We start from the raw sequence: 19455 nt of genomic DNA, 5'->3' as shown, positions 1-19455 counted from the left end.
TAAGGTTCGTAGGAAATACAGTAATGCAGATTCCCTGCTTTTTATGTCGGTGCAGTGAAAATTGTGTTTGGTCAGTACCTCTGTTAACACATCAGCCAGACACCTGCTAACAGCATCTGTACACCTTTTGATGCAAAAATAATATAAGAAAAGTAGCGAAGATGGGGAATTTCTGAAGTATTAAATTACTGGCTTTTCAATCTTGTAAGTCTGAATAAGCCACAGCACATCTCCCATAAAAAGAGCTTGCTCAAAGAAAGTGGTATTAACATCTAGTTTTTATAACAGCTTCATTATTAAAAATCTCCATTTTCTAACTGAAAAAGAACCAAAAGCTTCACATACCAAGACCTAAACCATCTCCTTTTCTTTTTCCTCAAAGGTTCTTATTAAAAGCTTCCTGCTAGTGGGGGGTTATCGTGTGTATTTAATTAGAGCAAAGACTATGAAAGTAAATATTGTTTTAGTTGGGTTGTACTGGCCCGGCAGAGAGGGGAATAAGCCCAGGAGCAGCCCCGAGAGCCGTGGATGCTGCCCGGAGCCCTGAACCCTTGCTGCGAGATCGGGCGGCCGTGAGGTGCCGTGGCCCAGGGCCTCCCAGGCAGTGCTGCTCCGGCCAAGCTCTCAGATGACCTGATTTTTGCATTACTGCTTTAGATTACTTTTTATTACTTTTTTTTTTTTCATAATTTTCTTCCATCCAGGCAGTGATAAAGTAGACCTATTTTAACTAGAACGTGGAGGCCAAAAAAAGAAATTAATTTTGTAATAAATGTGTTGTGAATCTGACAAAAATCCTCCAGCAATTTCCTAATAAAAGAATTTTGCTATATGTGCCTATGAGTCCATTTGGGTCAATTTATAAGTTACCAGGACACGTTTAATACTCGGTGCCCTGTGCTATATATTGAGGGTGCAGTCTGCGTATGACAGTTCTCGAGGTGTCTTTTTGCTCGCACTGAGGCAGCCGTGGAACAGCTGAACTTATACTTCCATGTAAACATTTCAAGAAATGCTGGCGTAAAACGGAAGTAGGGTTAAGAAATAGTGGAGCAGAGTGGCATATTTCAAGTTTATTGAATGCCAAGCAACTATATCTATTTTAATGCTGGTTATTCCCTCTCAATAACAAATCAAAAGCGTGATTTCTTCTGTTTTTAATCAGTTTTCCCCCAAGCCTTAGAGGGGGATAATGAATTTAGGCACATTAAAAAAACAAACCAACCCATAATTATTAAACTACTACTAATTTGAAAGAAAGTGACTTCTTACCCACTTGCATTTTCCCATGCAAACAATAAAGAGTATTCACAGTCTCTGTACGTACCTTTGTGAAACTTTGGATAGTGGTTGCAGCACTGAGAGTGGAACCGGTTCTGTGCATCCTTCTCTCTTCGTAGTATAAATTCAGAGCAAGTCTTGGACATGAATCTTTGTTTAGTCGAAAGAATCTTACTTTTTGGAGTGTATATATAATAAAATTGGAGTTAGTTAGAAAATAATTGCATATTTTGAGTAAATTTAATTAAAATGCTTTTTCTTATCAGGCCCTAGGGTAAAAGAAATCTTGGCTTTATAGCTTATCTTTGTGATTTAAGACAGTCGTATTATTTCTTGCTTATAAGGACAATTTTTTGTCATAAATCAGAGATTTCTAAAAAGATCATTAGTGTATTGGAAAACTTTCTCCCTTTTTATTTTTTCTTTAAACATTTGTACCAACTGTTTTCCTCTGACAGATTGGAATACAGTTTAAAAAACAGGTAATATTGTTGTTATTCCATTAAAATGTCTGTAGAATTAAATCTACTATTTTTAGCCCATTCAAAATAAGCAATTAAGTATTTTATAGAAAACATAGACTTCACTAAAGAGTGCCATATTTGTCTGAAATACCATAAAGAAAAATCCTGCAGAGAGAACATTAGAAATGCTGAAGGATGTATTTTAGTATCTGTGGAAATACACTGGTTTGTTGTGAAATGAATCATGTATGTTCTTTTAAAAGCTGACTCATGCCTACATAATAACAAGCAAAACTAGCCTGGAATTTGTTTTATTAGCTTGAACATCTGATTTAATACGATAAATAATATGAAATAATTATGTGTTAGGCTGTTCCAAGCAGCCTAAATATGAAAAAAATTAAATTTTAATAATGATGAAGGAAAGTTTGTAACAACCTAGTAGTGCAAGAATATATTTTGATATTATTAATAAAAACATTTGCATGAGTACTGAGACTATCTCATATGGACTTTGAGAGAAAATTTGTTTACCTGATTAAAAAGTCAAGAAATGCACATGTGCTAATCTGTCTCTTGCCTCTTGTGAATGTGCATCTTTAATTTCCTCCTCTCCCTTCTCTGTCATTTTTTAATAAGTGCTGGCCGTTGTGTCTTAGCAGAATTCAGTGGGTTCTCTGGGCGCTAGGCAGAAGGCTGGCTGTGCTTATTGCATCCGGCGTGTGAGGTGGTTCCGCGGAAACTGGGGAAACCTAGGTCAGGGTTGGTGCTGTGCTCCCATCCTCTGCACAGCCCCACGTTTCCCATGGTTAGCCCTGTGTTTCCAAGCCGAATGCTTGAGCTATCCTGCCAGTTCAAGGAGGTGAAAAACTAATCACTTTTCTTGCTGGATTAGTGTTCAGAGGGGTCGGCTCGGGAGCCCTGAGCCCCCCAGCCCAGCGGCGTTCGTGGTGGCACTGGCCCCTGCGACTCGCGACAGGGACAGCTTGCACGCTTGCGGCCTTGCAGAGGTTGCTGTGATGAAGCGTGGGCTGCAGATCACACAATTAAGCTCACAAGCCAAAAAATCTACAAGAGTGTTGCTATAGGCATCCAGGTCCTTTTGCGGACCTGGAGCTATGATAAGATATTTCAGGCTAAGAGATGCAGCACTTGGAAAGTTGCAGCCAGTTTAAGGAGAGAACAGTGATGAATATTTCTCAGTTAGCTGAATGACAAATGATTGGATTGATACGGTTCAGCTCATCAAGTTTCTGACTACTATAGCATCTATTAAAGAAGCGGGGGGGGACTCTGTATGGGTTTTGGCCTGCTTTCTCTTCGTGTTTGCAGTAGTAAACTCCGCTTGCTTAATTTGCGCTCCTCTGCTCTACATGAAGGCAAATCAGAATGTCTACCACCAAAAAGCTGGCTGGACTTCACAAATATTTCTTTGCTTTTTGTCATTTCTTATATCTCTGTTTTCTCCTTTTTCCTAAAAGAACATCTCTCTGTCTTTACTAAAAGACAGACTATTAAATTGCAGTTCCAAAATGTATTGACAGAGCTGTGTAATTCATCTCCAGTTTCCTCTATAATGCAGTTTTAAATTTTCATTTTCTCTTTCCTTTGCTCAAAACTATCCTACAAGACATGCAGTATGCATATGCTTTCCAGCCATTTGTTTAAATTATAAAAGGTATTCTGGAATTCTTCCAGAGAAAACATTACAAACCTTACATTTGTGTTATCATTTTATTGTTTATCAATAACTGAGTTAATCAAATACATCTACAAGTGTAGTAAGTAATCGGCCTAAAAAGGTTAATATTTCACCAGTATATATGTAACTAGCTCAAGAAGTATTAATCTTGTATATTAAACAGATGTTTATGTGTATGTGCGTGCGTATACATAGATACACATAAATAATTACCAGTTTGCTTCTTATATGGTTAGTGTTGACGTGTGTGACGTACTGCGAGGAGCTCAGCTGAGGGAGAGGTTCAGAAGCGGCTCTTCTGGAAGATGACGGTGGTATCGCAGGTCTCGTCTCTGCGCTCTGGCATGGCGTGGTAAGAGAATGCAGCTGGGCCAAAGCAATCTGGCCGTGCTCCGCAGTTTTTCTCTTGCAGTGAGCGTTCAAACTACGTGTGTATCCCTGTGCCAACTCAATTTCACTGTGACGTAGCTGCAAGCACTGAAGCTACGCACCTCAAACTCTAAGTGATCCGGTTGCCTGCCCATGGGAGACAATATTTGTAGCAGGAGTGGTTCAATATATCCACTTCATAGCTAGATGAAATAGCCTATTTATGCCCCTTCAAAGATGGACTGCTTTACTCTGGGCTGTGTACACCTAAGCTCTCCATATCTCATTTTATATGTGGAAATCTGAACAAATTTTATATTGAACAAATCACACCTACACTTTTCCATTTTTTTCCCCTCCTACACAGAACCTTTTGTTTTCCCAATTTTTTTTTCTAGATATTTTTAGCCAACATTACAGTGGAATGATTGTTCAGTAAATAACCATGTTCAGCAGTTTATGCTGGCACTCTTACATGCATACGCTCATGAAGATCCCTTGCTAGAATGGCTCACATTTTCTGAAAAGCATGGTCCAGCGAGGTTGATTGATCAACCTTGATAAATCCATCTCAGTGAGAGTCTAAAATTTTAATACAGTAGTTCATAATGTTCTCAGAATGAAAATAAGAAATAGAAAATAGTGCTCATGGCACAAATCTTCAGCAGGCTTTTCATCTTTTTAAACAACTTTTCCACTGAACTAAGTACTCAACTGTTTTAGACAGTGCAAAGTGCCATCAACTAAAAACGTCTATGAGTGGAATATCTGATTATCTTTCTTCTTTAGTCTTAGCTTCCCATAAATCTCTATAATACAAACTATTTTTAATCCATCTTGCATGTAGTTAGCAATTCTTTATCTGAATTGCAGTCTTGCAGCATTTCTCTCGATTCACCTTTTAATGTTCCCTCTGTGATGGTAGATGTTGGTGATAACCGTGAGAACTATATCCAAACTGTGAGAAATAATGCACGTTGTCTGCACGTTTGTGGTGCTCCTCATCTGTTCATCCCAAAAGCTGTGCTGTAACTCTCACAGGAAAACTAGGATTTGTGCCTATTATGTATTAGTCTAGATATACTGCTGCTCTGCAGTCTTTCACCTGGCTGCAGAGAAGCAGTCGCCTGCTGCTGCTTCCACGTGTTGGATTTTGTTTTTCAAGAGTTGCTGTTGGGCTGGGAACTTGTACACCAAGTTCCAGCCTGAAGCAAAATTTTATGCCCGAGTTACAAATACACCGATGGATCCAGCTGGAATTGTCTCATACAATATAATACAGAAAAAAGAATCTTAGTCATAGATATAGACAGGCTTCTTCAGGTGAGCGTGAAGTCAGTCAGCTTTAACTTTTTATTTTTGTGCTGGTATATACTCTTGCCTGAAGGAGCTGCAGTGATACCCTAAGGTCAAGCCGGTGCAGCACAGATCTATAGTCTTTATATTTCTATTTATCTCTCAGGCTTTCTCTTCCATTAAAAGTGTCTATTGCTTACATCTTTTTAGGCCTTGTAATAATAATGTGACTTGCTTGGTATGTTTTTAGTTTAGGGAAAGTCTTTCTGTATTTGTAAGGAAGGGACGTGAGGGATACATGCTGATTGTGTGTAAATATTTTCATTCTGTGGCTCATTCACTTAATTTTCGCACTGCATTAGCATTACCCCCAATTCAGTGCGTAACTGTATAGAAAGATCAGGGAAGTAAAATGTCATTGCACCAGAACAGTTGTGAGTCGCTGCAGATCTCTCTTCTTTTTTCCCCTGCTTTAGAGTTTGCAGACAGATAGTGCCGCCGTTGCAGCTGTTAGTACAGATATTGGTGTTCACAGCGTTGTAGAAATAAGTGCCCAGTTTTCTAGATTATGCTTGATGTACACTTCTGAAATGGTAGTTACCATTAGTAATTGGACAAATGGCAAATTGTCTTAAAATTTAGAATTATTTGTCTGCAGGAATGTTTGAAGTTCAGGTTAGTAAGGTGTAAGACTCTGTGGTGAATCTGTGCTTTAGAAAGAACTCTGTTAACCGTAGCAAAGTGTTTCAGCCACTAGTGGAAAACTGTTTGTAACCAGATGGCGTTAGGAGGTTGTTCGAACCAGGGGCAGCGGTTACACTGGGGCTCGCAGGCGCAGTCCCCACCAGGGTTTTTACCCGACCGCTGCGGCGGTGGACGTGCTGGCAGCCGGCCTGGCACCTCGCAGCGCCGAGGAGGCGGTTATGGCCGGAGGGGAGGGTGCTGTGCTGGTGCCGCAGCCCCCCACGGAGGCAGAGAGCCCCCCGACTCAAAACGGGAAAGCTGCCGCCGATTCTGACCCTCTAGGAGGAGGTTTTAGGTATCTTGCCATCTTGCACCAGCTTGCAGCAGGAGTTGTGGGATTTTCACTGTTGCTTCTGCAAGTTTCATGTGTTACTTTTAGCGTCTTGAAGAGGTTTAGTCTGATATCAGATTGTTTCTTACTGTGTCTAAAGTGGCCAGTCTGTCCCCGTGCAGCAGCCTTGTCATCATCCCCTGAACTTCTGCGCTGTTCTGATTGAATGAGATGGCAAAAAGTCATCTTGGATGATAGCAGCAGAGTGAGATCCGCAATCTCTGTCTAAAATAAGCTTGCATTGATCTTGCAGAAATAAACCATGATCTAACTGATTTCTGTGGCTTCAAAATACCTCGACAAATGACTGCAGAAAATTATTTTGCCAGTGAATTCAGTTTGTGCAGCACTTCTAATGATTCTATATTAATTGAAGTCCATTATCTGATCAGAAACCATGTAGTTTTGGTTAGCTGATGCAAAATGAGACTGGGGGAATAACATGTTTTCATAACTTTGTCTGGCACTTACGAATTCTAAAATGCTGGAGGACTTGATAGTTCATGGAATTAGCAAGGAGGAAAAATAGAGAGTTTCCTTCTGTCAGTGTTTGACACGTGGCTCAAACCGAGTGTCCAAAGGTGTTATTGCCATCTGACTGTAGTTTGATGAATTATGTGCAGTAGGCTGATGAGCTCAGTCCTGTTCCTCCTCAGTGTTTATATCACAAAAAATATAGCTGGAGGCACCCGGCATTATTTCTGGCCATTTGTTTAGGGAAGGTGGGGAACTGCGATGAGCTCGGTCTGCAGTCTCGGTGTCGAGGATTTAGGCACATCTGACAAAGCTTGCACTGTTGTTTTCCATGCTGATGTTATATAGGTTAAACATCATAATTCTGTAAATCTTTCCATCTGACGAATTTAAGATATTTTTGGAGATGTGAATAAACTGTGCCTTGCGCTCTACCTGGAAGAAGGAGAGGGTTGTGTTTCTCGGTTTTTAGAAGATAAGGGAAAATGTAGCACAGAGGCTTAGATTCTCAAATCTGCTGAGTGTCTACCTCTTGTTTAATTAGCTCAAAGTTAGGCAGCTGAATATCTCTGAGGATGTCACGCTGGCTTGATCATGGCAAAGAAAAAGTTCCTAGTAGGTCTACGAATGGGTCTCTTCTGCTTAAGAAACCCTTTCATATTAGTTCAACAACCATGAAACTGGTACTATTTTTCAGAAATAGGACTAATTTAAAATACCTTTGAATGAAACAGAACTATTTCACTTCAAAAATAGTGGAAGGGGAAAATGAGGAGAAAGCGCAATTCAGAGGTAAGAATGCCGTATTCCAATTAGTGGAAGATTGCAATTAATAAGCCAAGATGTGGGAGTATGAGACATTTTTATGAACAGTATCTGGCATGTTACATTTGAAAGAAATTAGTGTGTAAAAATAAATAGGAAACAAAGAAGAGCTTGTCCATCCCTATCAGACTGTACTTTGATGGGAGATATGAAAGTTGTTGCTATTTATGTAAACATACCATAAATGTCTACTCTAATATTAAGAGACTTAATTAGAATATTGTCTTTTAATAATTAAAGTTTTATCTTTCAAGAAATGTTTATCAAAGTTGGGCCAAGTATTTTTTCATAAAGGTCAATTGACCCTATTGACATTCAGAACATAATATACCTTGTTTTAGTATATGTGGGCCTGAGCACATTCATCAGGTGTGTGTCCTTAACTCGTGTTTGATTTGTCAGACCGTAACAGAAAATTTTTGTTGCTTTGCTTCATATGAATTGATAGTACGTGTTCCAGATTTTGTAGCCAGCTCTTAGGAGTGTAGGCATTTTTAATTGATCTGAAAAGTGGGAGACAAAAAAAAAATAAGTGAAAGATGATACTACTGCTGTTCTTGCCATCTCATCTTGAAAATTTTGAGGTGGCCTTTTTCATCCTCTCTTCTGCATGTTGATGAAGAGGGGCTGCTATGCTGATTCTCTCTGCTGTTAAAGGCAGCTTCAAGCCTATGACTTAAAAGTTTTCTTAAATTCATTATTCTTCATCTTCCACCTCCTCCATACAACCTGCTTTCTTTTGCAAAGTCTTAGATTGTTTACCATGCACTTTTGGGAACTGTTCTTGTCCCTCTTCCCAAATACTAATTATGATGTTGATTAATAGATTGAACTTAATCCATTAAGTTCAAAACTTGCTGGAAACAAAAGACGAAAGGGACATTTTGAAAGAAAATTAATCCCAGAATGAGTATTGATAATAAATGTTCTTTGCTATTTGCTTCATCATTTTACATTCATAAGTTGGTTATTCTTGCTGTTCTTCAAAAATATTCATGTTCACAGTTTTGCTAAATGTAACATAGCTTTTAACTGCCCTAAGACAGTTTTCACAATCATTCCATTAGCTATGTAAATTTTTCATATTGAAAACTAATAATACTTATTTACATTACAAATATGAGTCACTAATTTGATAATGCTTGATAATAAAAGTTACTCTAGATGAAAAGCATGTTTACCTTTTATTAGCAAATATAGAATACCATTAGAAAGACCCAAAGTAAACCTATTAAAACTATTCCCTATGTTTTCTCTACTCTATAGGAGTTCTCCCACTAATGGAGCCTCATTTCATTGCAAAAAGTGCTGGGCTTTGCTCTCCTTGTACCTTCAATTTTAGTTATTTTGAGTAATTGTACATAGTGTAAATACTAAGTCTGAGAACGCTTTTCCGTATACAGTCCTTTCACTGGACTATTTACTGTTTGAGTGTGCACCGTTGTCAGCAGTAAATGTTTCATAAGCAAAGTTGTGTTTACAGTCGGGCAGATTCAAACCTTGAGTTTCTATTATGCTCATGCTGACTGAGAAGCAGCTCGGGCCTCGCAGTGGGTTTGCGTAGGTGCGACCAACTGTCTAAACTGGTACGTGGCTGCCGATGATGGGCAGACAAGTTGGGGCTTCCAGCTTGCTTGCTCTCAGCTTCCTGGTTTTTGCTTTGCTCCGCGGAGTGAAAGGCAGTAAAAAAAATATTTTAATCGCTGAGGTCGTCAGATTTGACTTTGAATGCACTCAGCAGTTCTGTTGAGTAAAAAAATTCTCTTTTTACGTAGTCGCTGTTCAGAAGAACAGGGTGTGTCACAGCCTCAGTAACAACTTTCTGTGGAGCGCTCTAAATCAACTGGATTTCAAGTCTACTGAGAACATGAAGTCTTCATGAATTTAGGGCTTGCACAAGATGCAGATTTGACAGAACCAGAAACCACACTGCTTTCTGAGCCCTGTTTTATTGGTATAGATACAGAGTTAACACAATAAAGGTAAGCTTGTTTAAGCCAAAATTTGCACTTAAAAATAATAGGTAGCAGGGCATGGGCTATCTCAGTGTAGTATTCATAGATGCTCTTTTTTTTCAGCCGTCACCTTGACTTCTTTGGAGAAAATCCAGTAACTGAACCACTGAGAAGACTGAGCATTCTCAGTTCTGTTGGTCTCTCCATGCTGTCCGCGCCTAAGAAGCTTGCAGGGTGTCCCAGGACACACCTGTATTAGAGGTAATTATCTTCCTGTTCCTTGAAATGTGTGGAGATTTCCATGTCTTCCCATTTACCATCAGGATATAACTGTGGCCTTTCATTATTACGTATTTTGCAAAAAAAAAAGAGAAGGCTTTGGGTTCAATCTTTGCCTAACTCAGCTCAGCCTAATTTAGAGATAGGGTACATCTCCAAGCCTCCAATATTGGACACATTATTTGCTATTTTTATTAGCTCCTTTTCTTTCCTTTTTTCCTTATTGCAGCACAATTAATCAGATCTTCTTAAATTGCCATGAAATCTTGAGCTAAAACATGTGTTTTCCTACCCTCTTATTCTTTTCTGTTTTGCAAAACAACAGGAAACTCTTGAATTAAGAAAGAGAAAATTAGTATTTGGCAAGTATCCTGGGACTTTAAGTAAATTGTGCATATCAAACATTTTGCCACTTTGACATGTACTGATATTATCCACATATATATTTAATGACAAGTTATGTCAAGCTGTATCTGCTTTATTCTCATGTATTTTGGCAATTCCTCAACTGGAAGGCTCTTACTGTAGTTGCCATAAAAGCAATTCTTTTCATTTTCTTCCTTAACTGATGAAAACATAAGGGTCTTTACATCTTTAATGACAAACAGGATTTCGGTATTCCAACCTAAAAAGAAAAAAGCTTTTCAAAAAGTGAGGTAGTACAGTACACATTTCTACCCCCCCTTCTGTCATGACTAAAGAAAAATTGTACAGACAAGGACATGGCTGTAGTCCCTTCGAGGTTTGCTACCCATCACTTGGCTTTGAAAACTTTGTCACAATAAACTTGCATGTGCTTGACATTAATGGGTATTCCTCCCATGGGAGGAATATCCCTCTACATGAAAGGGATTGTTCCCAAAATCAGATGAAAAATACATGCTCTGAGAAAGAGAAAAGTAGCTATGAAACTCACTTTGCTTGTTGCCTTCTGTCAAGGGAGAGAACACTGGCTCTGCAACATCTTTTGATTACCAAAACAATGCTTAAAGTATACAGAAGGAAAGCCGGAGAAGTTCTTCTTAGAGCTACAGATAGTTGCTTTAAATGGTTCTTTCAAACTACAGCTGCTGTGCTTCCCTATATTAATAAGGAAACACAAAGATTTAAGCTTGTGATAGTTAAAGATATTTAAAGTTTGCTTTCTGTTTGCAAAGCATAACAACTTATGTGGAAAATAATTGGAATATAGATAATAGGCATGAACACAAACTGTTGAATTTAATTTAACATTTGTTAATTGAAACAATTAATACATTTTATACAATTACTTTGTGAATTAATGGCAACCATGCTGACTTAGGAAAAAAATCCCCTCGAAGCTTTGAATCAGTATTCTTTTTGGTGACAGGGTTTTCATTCTTTTCTTTTGGAAATTTTTTCTCTATTTATTTCTTTCTCTTTTATAATAAAGCCTTTTTGAATTTTGATTTCTAAAATGTTTCAGTGAAATAGACCTTTACGTTTTCTTAACTTCCTTTTTTTAAAGCAAAATTGCCAGAAAAGAAACAAAATCACTCTTTTAAGCCTGCCACTGTGCGTCTACTCTGTTGAAATATTTACTAGCAAAATCTCTTAGTCTCCCCTCCAGAACTTTTTAGCATTTGGAAAAGAATACCAGTAGAGAATCATGTATGTGCCAGTCATAATCTCTAGTCATGCGGATAAGCATGTAAGTTCCTCCCAAAATGCTCACTGAATGCACTGATGAACAGTTATATGTCCGCAGTAAGTTACTTTCTTCACTGCTAAGCCATTCTTGACCTCAAACTTCTAGTCTAATTTAATGTACCAAGCTTGAGTGAGTTTTGAACTTGCTGCAGTCCCTACTGAATTTGACAAGAATCTGTCCCAGCTGTAGGTCTAATAATGACTTTTTCTTTAATTGGTCCCACATTGTAGAGGATACTCTTTATCGCACTTTACCTTTGCAGTTGGTACCCAGCCTTGTGTTGGGACCCCACCAGTTTCCGCTTTTATCACTGGGAAAAAATGTTACAGCTGCTTCCCCAGCTATCTGATTCTACTGCTTTATCAGGCAACCAGTTGCATCTTTGACATTTTAGATGCCTGCCATTTGGAGCAGCAGCAATTAGGTAGCAATTATGGCTACTGCCATAAGCATCAGGTAGATGCTGGAATAATTAATTGACTGTTATCTCCCAGCTGTTATTCAGAGTGACTCCTTCTCCCCGTGTCGAAACATAGAGGCTTGTCTTCCAGTACATCCGGAAGCTCCCAGTTCCAAAAACTGTTTTTCACTGGAATACAAAAGTCGTTCAGATTCACATTCCTTGGCTGTCAAAAGGTGTAAAAGGGATATTGGCTGGTTTCTGTGCCTGTCGGTAGTTCTGTCTCCACCTGCTAGCTCATACATCTCAAGGGGAATTGGCTGCTCCCCAGAAAGCACAAACATAATATTGTGTCCATACATCCAAACTCCCAACTTTCAGGAACTTTGCTGCTGGAAACTGGATAAAAACCAAAATTCACACATTCCCACTTTGCTTAGTGGAGGCTTGGCTGCATCTGAGTGCTGGCAGCAGATCTGCCTGTTTTGTTCCCCATAAGGGCCTTACACCTCTTCTATATTCAGCATCACCTCTAGGTGCTCTTCTGTCTCTTTACAATGCCAGTAGACTGCAGTCCTCTGGCCGCAGGCTGATCCTGTGATCCTGTCATGTTGCTGCCTCTTCTCTTCGCCACGTGCCACTTGCTGGCTGAAAGATGTGCAGGACGTCTGTTGATGATGAAGTGTCTCTTCCACTGATGCCAGTCCGAACTCTCTAAATGGTTGTGTCCCGCAGAAAGGACGCCTGTGGGAGTCTGATCATCCACCCACCATGAGTGGCATTAAGGCTGTTCATTCCTTCAGATAACTTTGTACTTCAGCAACTGATTCCAGAGAAGGTAAGAACTGCCTAAATGAAATATGTAGTACAGATGTGAGCATACTACTGTGCTCGTTGGGTTATAAAAAGGGGATTGGCTTTTGTGATACCAACTAGCCTGGCAAGTCACTTGAGTGATGCTCTTCCCAGCCCCAGTCTGTGGGCTGAAAGGGAGCAGGGTGCACAGAAGAGGTACTAAAGGAGCCATGATCTGTCTAAGGTGCAAGTCCTCCTTTCCTGAGCCTTTGGTATCTTTTGTTCAAATATAGCCATTTCAATAAAAGTAAAGTTGAAGAGGTCTAGTAATATTTTAATGTGTTATTTGTGAAACTGAAGAGTAAAATGTAAAAGAAGCAATGGCAACTGCATTATTTACAAACTAATTAGACAGCTGCTTGTATTACCATAACCAACTTGAGGTTAAAAAACAAACAAGCAAGCAAGCCAGTCTGTTCTCTCCATGCATGCTGCATGCACAATTCCAGTGTAAGCCTTGCGCTTCTAGATGCAGCTTCTAGTCTCTGTCTCTTGTCTTGCTTATTCAGTATTTCCCCTGAATCCTGTTCTTGATAGGATACTTCTGTATGTATTATAAATATATTCCGACATACTTCTCATCTTGCTGTTGGTGCCCAGCTTTCTTGTGAGTTGTAATAACCCATATTAATCTGCCTTGACAACTAACTATAGCAGTCAATCAGATGTGCCATCAGCCCATCTGGGAATGTCCATGTCAACTCGTGGTTCACCTTCAGCTGAGCCTGGTTTATTATTATAAATTACTCTTTGTAGTCTAATCTCGTTGTTTCATCTGATATAAATCTCAGCTTCACTTCCATGTCACCCTTCTCCACACAGTGATGATATTCCTTGCCTTCGTGAAATTAGTGTTTCCCCTTAACACTGAATTCAGTCTTTTGTAAATAACTGAAAATAAATTAGTTCCTTTTCTGTATCTTAGTACGAAGATAATCTTGCATTGTTGCTGATCAGAAGAAGAGACTGCAGAAGGGAGAACTGTAAGTGGGCCATAATATATAAGTCCTATTTTGTAGTCATAATCCTCATGTTAATAGACAGGAAACTACAGCAGAGAGAGAAGCAATGTGGCATTAACTGCATCAGAATATGGTTACTGAGTTTACAGTGATACATAGAAATATATCCATCTAAAATGTCTGTTTCTTTAGCATTGTAGTTCATATTAGCACAGTTTTTTAAGAAAGGAATTGCATGGAGAATTGTGGATGTATGAGAATACAAGGCAGCAGCCTTGTGAGTAGGTACTGTAGTACACATACAGATTTAATCTAATGCAGTAATATGCATACATCTTTTTTTTTTTTAATATAGTGCTGACAGTATATTGAGCTCTGTATAGGACTCTGATCATGACAACAGACCTTTTCCCAAGAAGCTTTTAATTCAGGTTGTAGTGAAGATGCTGTCAATTCAGTGTGTTAGTTACATACAGCTTGTCTACAGTATCGATTCTCATATATATTCTTTTCTTTTTTTCCTTCTTCAAAGGCTAAAGTTGAAAAAATAAAGATTGTGAGGTCTTACCCCCCCACACCCCAGTTTCTTTTGGAAAAAAGCAATGTTTAAATTTTCCAGTGGATGCTTTATACTGTGATATTTTATGTTAGGTTGCTTCAGCCATGTCAAATGATATAAAGTTACATGATCTAATTATGTGACCTGCATTGAGTTATCTCAGTATGACATACTAGACAGGCAACTTGCTTTAAATGACATACTTTCCTGAAAACTGCAGATAATCTTCTGAGAGTGGGAAATGGTTAGTAGTGGCTGCCCCAGGTAACAGCATCAGGCTTGACATTCTTGAGTATATTTATTATTGATTTGGTGGATGGGTTGGTGAATGTAGCTGATAGCAGAAAATTATTTAGGTTAAAGAAAACCTCACAGAATAGTAAGATTTCCTCAAGGATCAACACTAATTCAGTGACTGGGTAACATGGTGATAACATGTTGATAAAATGAAACATATAACCATAATACTTTAATGGAGAAGATAAGCTCTGTTAGAGATTATTAGCTTTTTAATACATAGGTGGGTTCAGAATTGAACAGTACTGTTGAGATCTCATTGAGGATGTATCTGAATTTCTATAAGGATCACACTCCTCACTGAGATTGATGAATCTGCAGTGATGGCTCAGAATAAACAAAACCTGGAAATATCTGAATCGAAAGTCTTGCGGGGATGCTGAGCATCTTCTAGGAAGTTTCTCGACCTTTGCAGCCCGAATGGGTAGGATTTTGCTGTAGAATTCCATGCTACATGCTTCCATGTCGTCACCATGATCCTCAGAAAGGCTGCTCTGCTGCCGTGTTGTGACCGTTCCAGGAGACAAAAGTGATGAACTCGGTCGAGAGGAAAAATGGCAGAAATGAAGGAAGATTTCTAACCTAAAGTCTGTTGACCACAGTCACTTTCAACATGCATTGGAATGCAGAATGATTTCTTAGAGAAATGCCGACCTCCAAGTATGTTCTTCTGCATGATGATAAAGCATCCTACCCCCAATTTGTTTATTGGAGTGTCCAGTGAGTATATTCTTTTTCATCAGGAAGTGCTGACCACAAGCCTTTTCTTTTATTTGCTTTCAGTGGGAGAACAGGACAACAAACAAGCAAGTGATGAGTTGTAGCACAGCTGCAGTAGCCTCCATAAAGCATCCTGAACAATAGCATGGAAATGTTTACACCTGCTCTTACACATGATCTTTTGATAGTTTATTTTTAGTCTTCCTCCTGGCCCTAGTTTGCTGTTGAACATCCCTTCCAACTGATTGTTTCTTTTGTTTAATTCTTGTTCCAGCTACCTGCACTTGTACAACTCCAGCTGCTTCAGTTTCTCTATTAGCTTCCAAGAATCAGTGGAGGAAAACGTTGCTCTCATACCATAAAAATGAGAAGGCTTAGACCCTCTGCCTCCTGCCATGCCTCCCAAACAGGGGTGGGAAAGTGTTCAAAGGGGATAGCAGAAGGAATACACTGATGCTCTCCTATTATTGAAATGTGAATTGAAATTGGTCCTGGTGTGTAGGATGTGTGTATGGAGACACAGTTTTTCACTATGGTTAGCAAAATTGCATGAGAAGGTAAGCTAGGGTTTCTGTAGGCTGTTTAAACAGATCATGTGAAATGTATTTAATGAAAACTTATCGGTACTTAACCGTGGTTAGTATTAAATGGATTATCCAGAGGGATTTTTTTTAAAGGTACTTCAAACAGGCCTTCCAACAATTTTGTACAAACCAATAATCTTGTTCCAGATTTTGTGTTCATGTTTATTTATGTACCTGCTAATGACTGTCAGGGTTTTGCAAATCAAGCACATAAATATGGTTTATTCTGTGTTTAGTTCCATGAACATCTTTTCGTTGATTATTAACACAAGTTATTTGCTACATAAGAATGAAAATTTGTTGTACCTGATTGTCTCCTTGATTTAGAAATAAATTAATGTTAATCAGAAATGATCCTGTCCATATATTTTTAGCAACAAAAGACATCATCGACGACTCTGTATTAAGTGATTGTATTAAGTAAGTTCAAAATATTAGTTTCAGTAATCTTGTTGCATTTGCTGTTCGGACTAAAATGACACAAAATGTAGTAAAAAATGGTTGAATTTCATCTGGTCTTATTTTAGTAGAAGGTGAGAAAAATCAATGTGAGGAAGACATAGAAAGGAAATGGAAAGTGTTGAAAGATAAATGAAGGTATTTCATCTAGCAGTGAATATACCATGACAAAAAAAATGATCCAATGTAGATGAAAAACAAAGGGTCAGAAAGAGACATTGGTAAGGTGTAAAATAACCAGACCAAAGGAGAAGCAGAAAGATTAAAGAATAAAGTCAGGTAAGTGTAAAAACACCTGATAAGAAGTATAAAGGTGGAGAATAAAAAGAAAAGTGCTGGAGGTTAAAATAAATAAACTTGAAGCGCATAAAGGAACAAGCTGGTATTGAAAGAGACTGTAAGGCACTGTAAAAATAGCTTAAAAGTGCCTTTCACATGAAGCATGTAAAAAACTAATACATAAAAATAATATATAGGAATTGTTTAAAAAATGAGCCTGGTTTTGTAAGTAAACATGTACAAGTAAAAAAAAAAATAGTATTTTGCTTTTTAAGTCTCTAAGGTCTTCCAGAATGAAATCTGTTGAAATAAGCTTTTGCAGTGTTTGAATTCGCCCATTCAGCAGGGTGGTGCTCCCAAGAAGGAAGAGGAGAATTGGAACACAGCAGGAATGACTGGGGTGATGCAGTTGGCAAGTAATTTTGTTTGCTTTATCATTTGCAATGAGTGATTAGGATCAGATGTAAGAAGAAATAATTGCTGAATCAACTAAGATGTAATCAGGTCCTTATTTGTGGAACAATTTGTAGTGGTTAAAGAGGTTGCCACCTTTCATGTGACTGTGTTTTAAAGATCAGCTCCTTTATTTTGTTCTGAAATGAATTTGAAGTGCTTATACAGGCAGCTACCATGTCAGACCCAAGAGAGTGTAGCTTTAACTGCTCGGGCTGTTTTTGTAAGCATGTCTGTCTTATTATGATGCAGAAAATGTGATTAAGACATTAAAACACATGAGGGTAGATAGATTTAAATAGGGTAAACAAAAAGGAATTTTCAGCTTTGTATAGAAAGTATTTTAGAAGTGTTTTCCCTTTTCCCCACCATTTTGAAAATCCCATCATTTTAGTACCATATGAAAAGTATTTGGAAAATAAATCATCAGTGTTTAAGTTTCTTTTTATTGGTTTCCGTAATCCAGGGCAAAATATGGGAGGAAATCATTCTTTACAGAGAATAACAAGGATAGATTTTTTTTCAAAGGGGAAACGGTTATACCATAAAGGTGCAATGCACTCAGTAAGGCTGGGTGTGTGATAGAAGAGGAAGAGAGAAGAAATGTCAGTAGAATATATGGGACAGTGAGAGAGAGAGGGGGAAAGAGATTTTAGACCTCCAAATTCCACAGGTGCAAGCAAATTGCTTGAAATTCTTATATTTGAGTTTCTCAGAGCTTATTAACAAATTAAAATATAAATACTTAAGTTGAACCGCTGGTGATGTGCAGTGCTATTGCACTTCAGCATCTTAACTCAGGGAGCTCACAGAAACTGTGAATACAGCAGTAAGGCTTAGACTGTAAAGCAAAGAACATTACAGTCACTTCAACTTTAACTTATAGGAGCACCTTAACACACACACACAATATAATGGATAATAGCATATGATATAATCCACTGCTGCATTTGTTGAAATGCATCACTGCTGCTTTTCATGATAAATCTATAAATATTGGCATAAATCAGGTTGGCAGGATGCCTCCATCTTTTCATCTAGCTGTTAAAGTGGAATTGTTTAGATTAAAAAAAAAAAAGCTGGGAGGGAGAGTAATAATTGATAATAACTTGCAGTAATGAGGTAATCTGTGTTTTTACAGACTGCAAACAAAGCATGTCAAAAATAACATTTCTAAAAAATCAATATGTGGCAATAGATGGATCTTTTTTCATTTTTTGTATCACAGTGTTCAGCTCTTTGATTTGAAACTTTATGTAACTTACAATTTTTTAATCATTTTAATGTTTCAACTAGAATAATACCAGGAACAATTGGTAATATAATTAAGATTTTCCTTTTGTGTGTGTGTGTGTATAAGAATATTGCATTAATATAGCTTTTAAGATAAATACTTTTTTTTTCTTTTCTTTCCTAACAAGACAGTCAGAAAGCACCAGATTTACTACTGTAGACTTTATGGTATTGCATAAGAGAAAATAAATTAAAGGCAGCTTTCACTTATACTTGAAGATTTAAGGAAGGTTTTGAAGCATCATTGATTTTGATTGCTCCCATTATTTCTTATTAATGAAATTTCACTAGCTGGCACTGCATACAACTTTTTCATAGGTTGAGCAGGTTCATCCAAGTTCATTTCCTGCCTCTGAGACATTTCAGGATACTACCCAATTTAGATTCTCCTAAAATTTATAGCTCAGAATAAGAATACCATTCTGTTGAGAGAGACAAATTTATATCTTTAAAGAAGACAGAGGTTCTTCTAATTTCTTTTCTTTTCATTTTTTTGATCTGCTTAGATTTATACAGTGTCATCCTTATGCTGAGACAGGAATTGTCTTGCAAAACCATGAGCGTGTGTGTTCTTGGAGTTGTCATGATCTTGTATTTGCACTTAGCGTAACATAGGCTTTTCCAGATTTTGGCCAAGATGAGAGATACTAGATTTCTTTCCTCATAGGTAGAATCCAGCTTTCTGGCTTCACCCTGAGCAGAAGGACTTGATTTTACAAACACCAGGATTCAATGCTATGTAATTTCTACTTGGATAGCCTGGATGTTCTCATGATACAGCTTCTAAAAAGCTGCTAAAATGAAGTTCTTTAGAAAGCTGAAAAAGCTAAATTGCTTCTTTTGTAACTTAGAGTTGCCATTCTGGGGACTTGGGTTTTCTAAATCCAGTTAGCCACCTTAGAAAATTCAAGTACCTGAGGAGCCTGAAATGAGGCATCCATAGCACATTATCATTACTGCATAGAAGAAATCCAGTTAGTCTTTCATTTTCTATAGACTCTTTCACATAATGGTTTTTTTAAAACCACTATAATCAGCCAGAGAACAAGCACAGTTTACTGCATCATGTAGCTATAACATATCAGTGCTATGCCTAATACAAACAGTTTGTCTGGTGAGCTAAGATTGCTTGCTTCTGAAATACCAAGCATCTCAGCAGCCTATCCAAACAGACCTATCCCCTTACCTGCTTCCATCCATGA

General features: G+C 38.1%; 2 long non-coding RNA genes across 2 annotated transcripts in view; both read left to right on the top strand.

Moving 5' to 3' along the window:
* LOC135329735 (uncharacterized) overlaps positions 1-9696 on the top strand; it is a 133454-nt gene extending 123758 nt beyond the window's left edge. Inside the window, exons 3-5 of the long non-coding RNA XR_010391342.1 lie at positions 3684-3799; positions 9262-9468; positions 9565-9696. This is a non-coding gene — a long non-coding RNA (uncharacterized LOC135329735). The remainder of the gene's footprint in view (positions 1-3683; positions 3800-9261; positions 9469-9564) is intronic.
* A 2654-nt stretch (positions 9697-12350) lies between these two features.
* On the top strand, positions 12351-15145 carry LOC112987652 (uncharacterized). The gene is made up of 3 exons (XR_003260334.2): positions 12351-12630; positions 13573-13630; positions 14752-15145. It is a non-coding gene; the product is annotated as an uncharacterized LOC112987652 (long non-coding RNA).
* The last annotated feature ends 4310 nt before the right edge of the window (positions 15146-19455 follow it).

The sequence above is a fragment of the Dromaius novaehollandiae genome, chromosome 13, assembly GCF_036370855.1.
Source record: "Dromaius novaehollandiae isolate bDroNov1 chromosome 13, bDroNov1.hap1, whole genome shotgun sequence".
Classification (NCBI taxonomy): domain Eukaryota; kingdom Metazoa; phylum Chordata; class Aves; order Casuariiformes; family Dromaiidae; genus Dromaius; species Dromaius novaehollandiae.
Note: the sequence above shows the minus strand (reverse complement) of the source record. Positions and strands in the feature narration are given on the sequence as shown.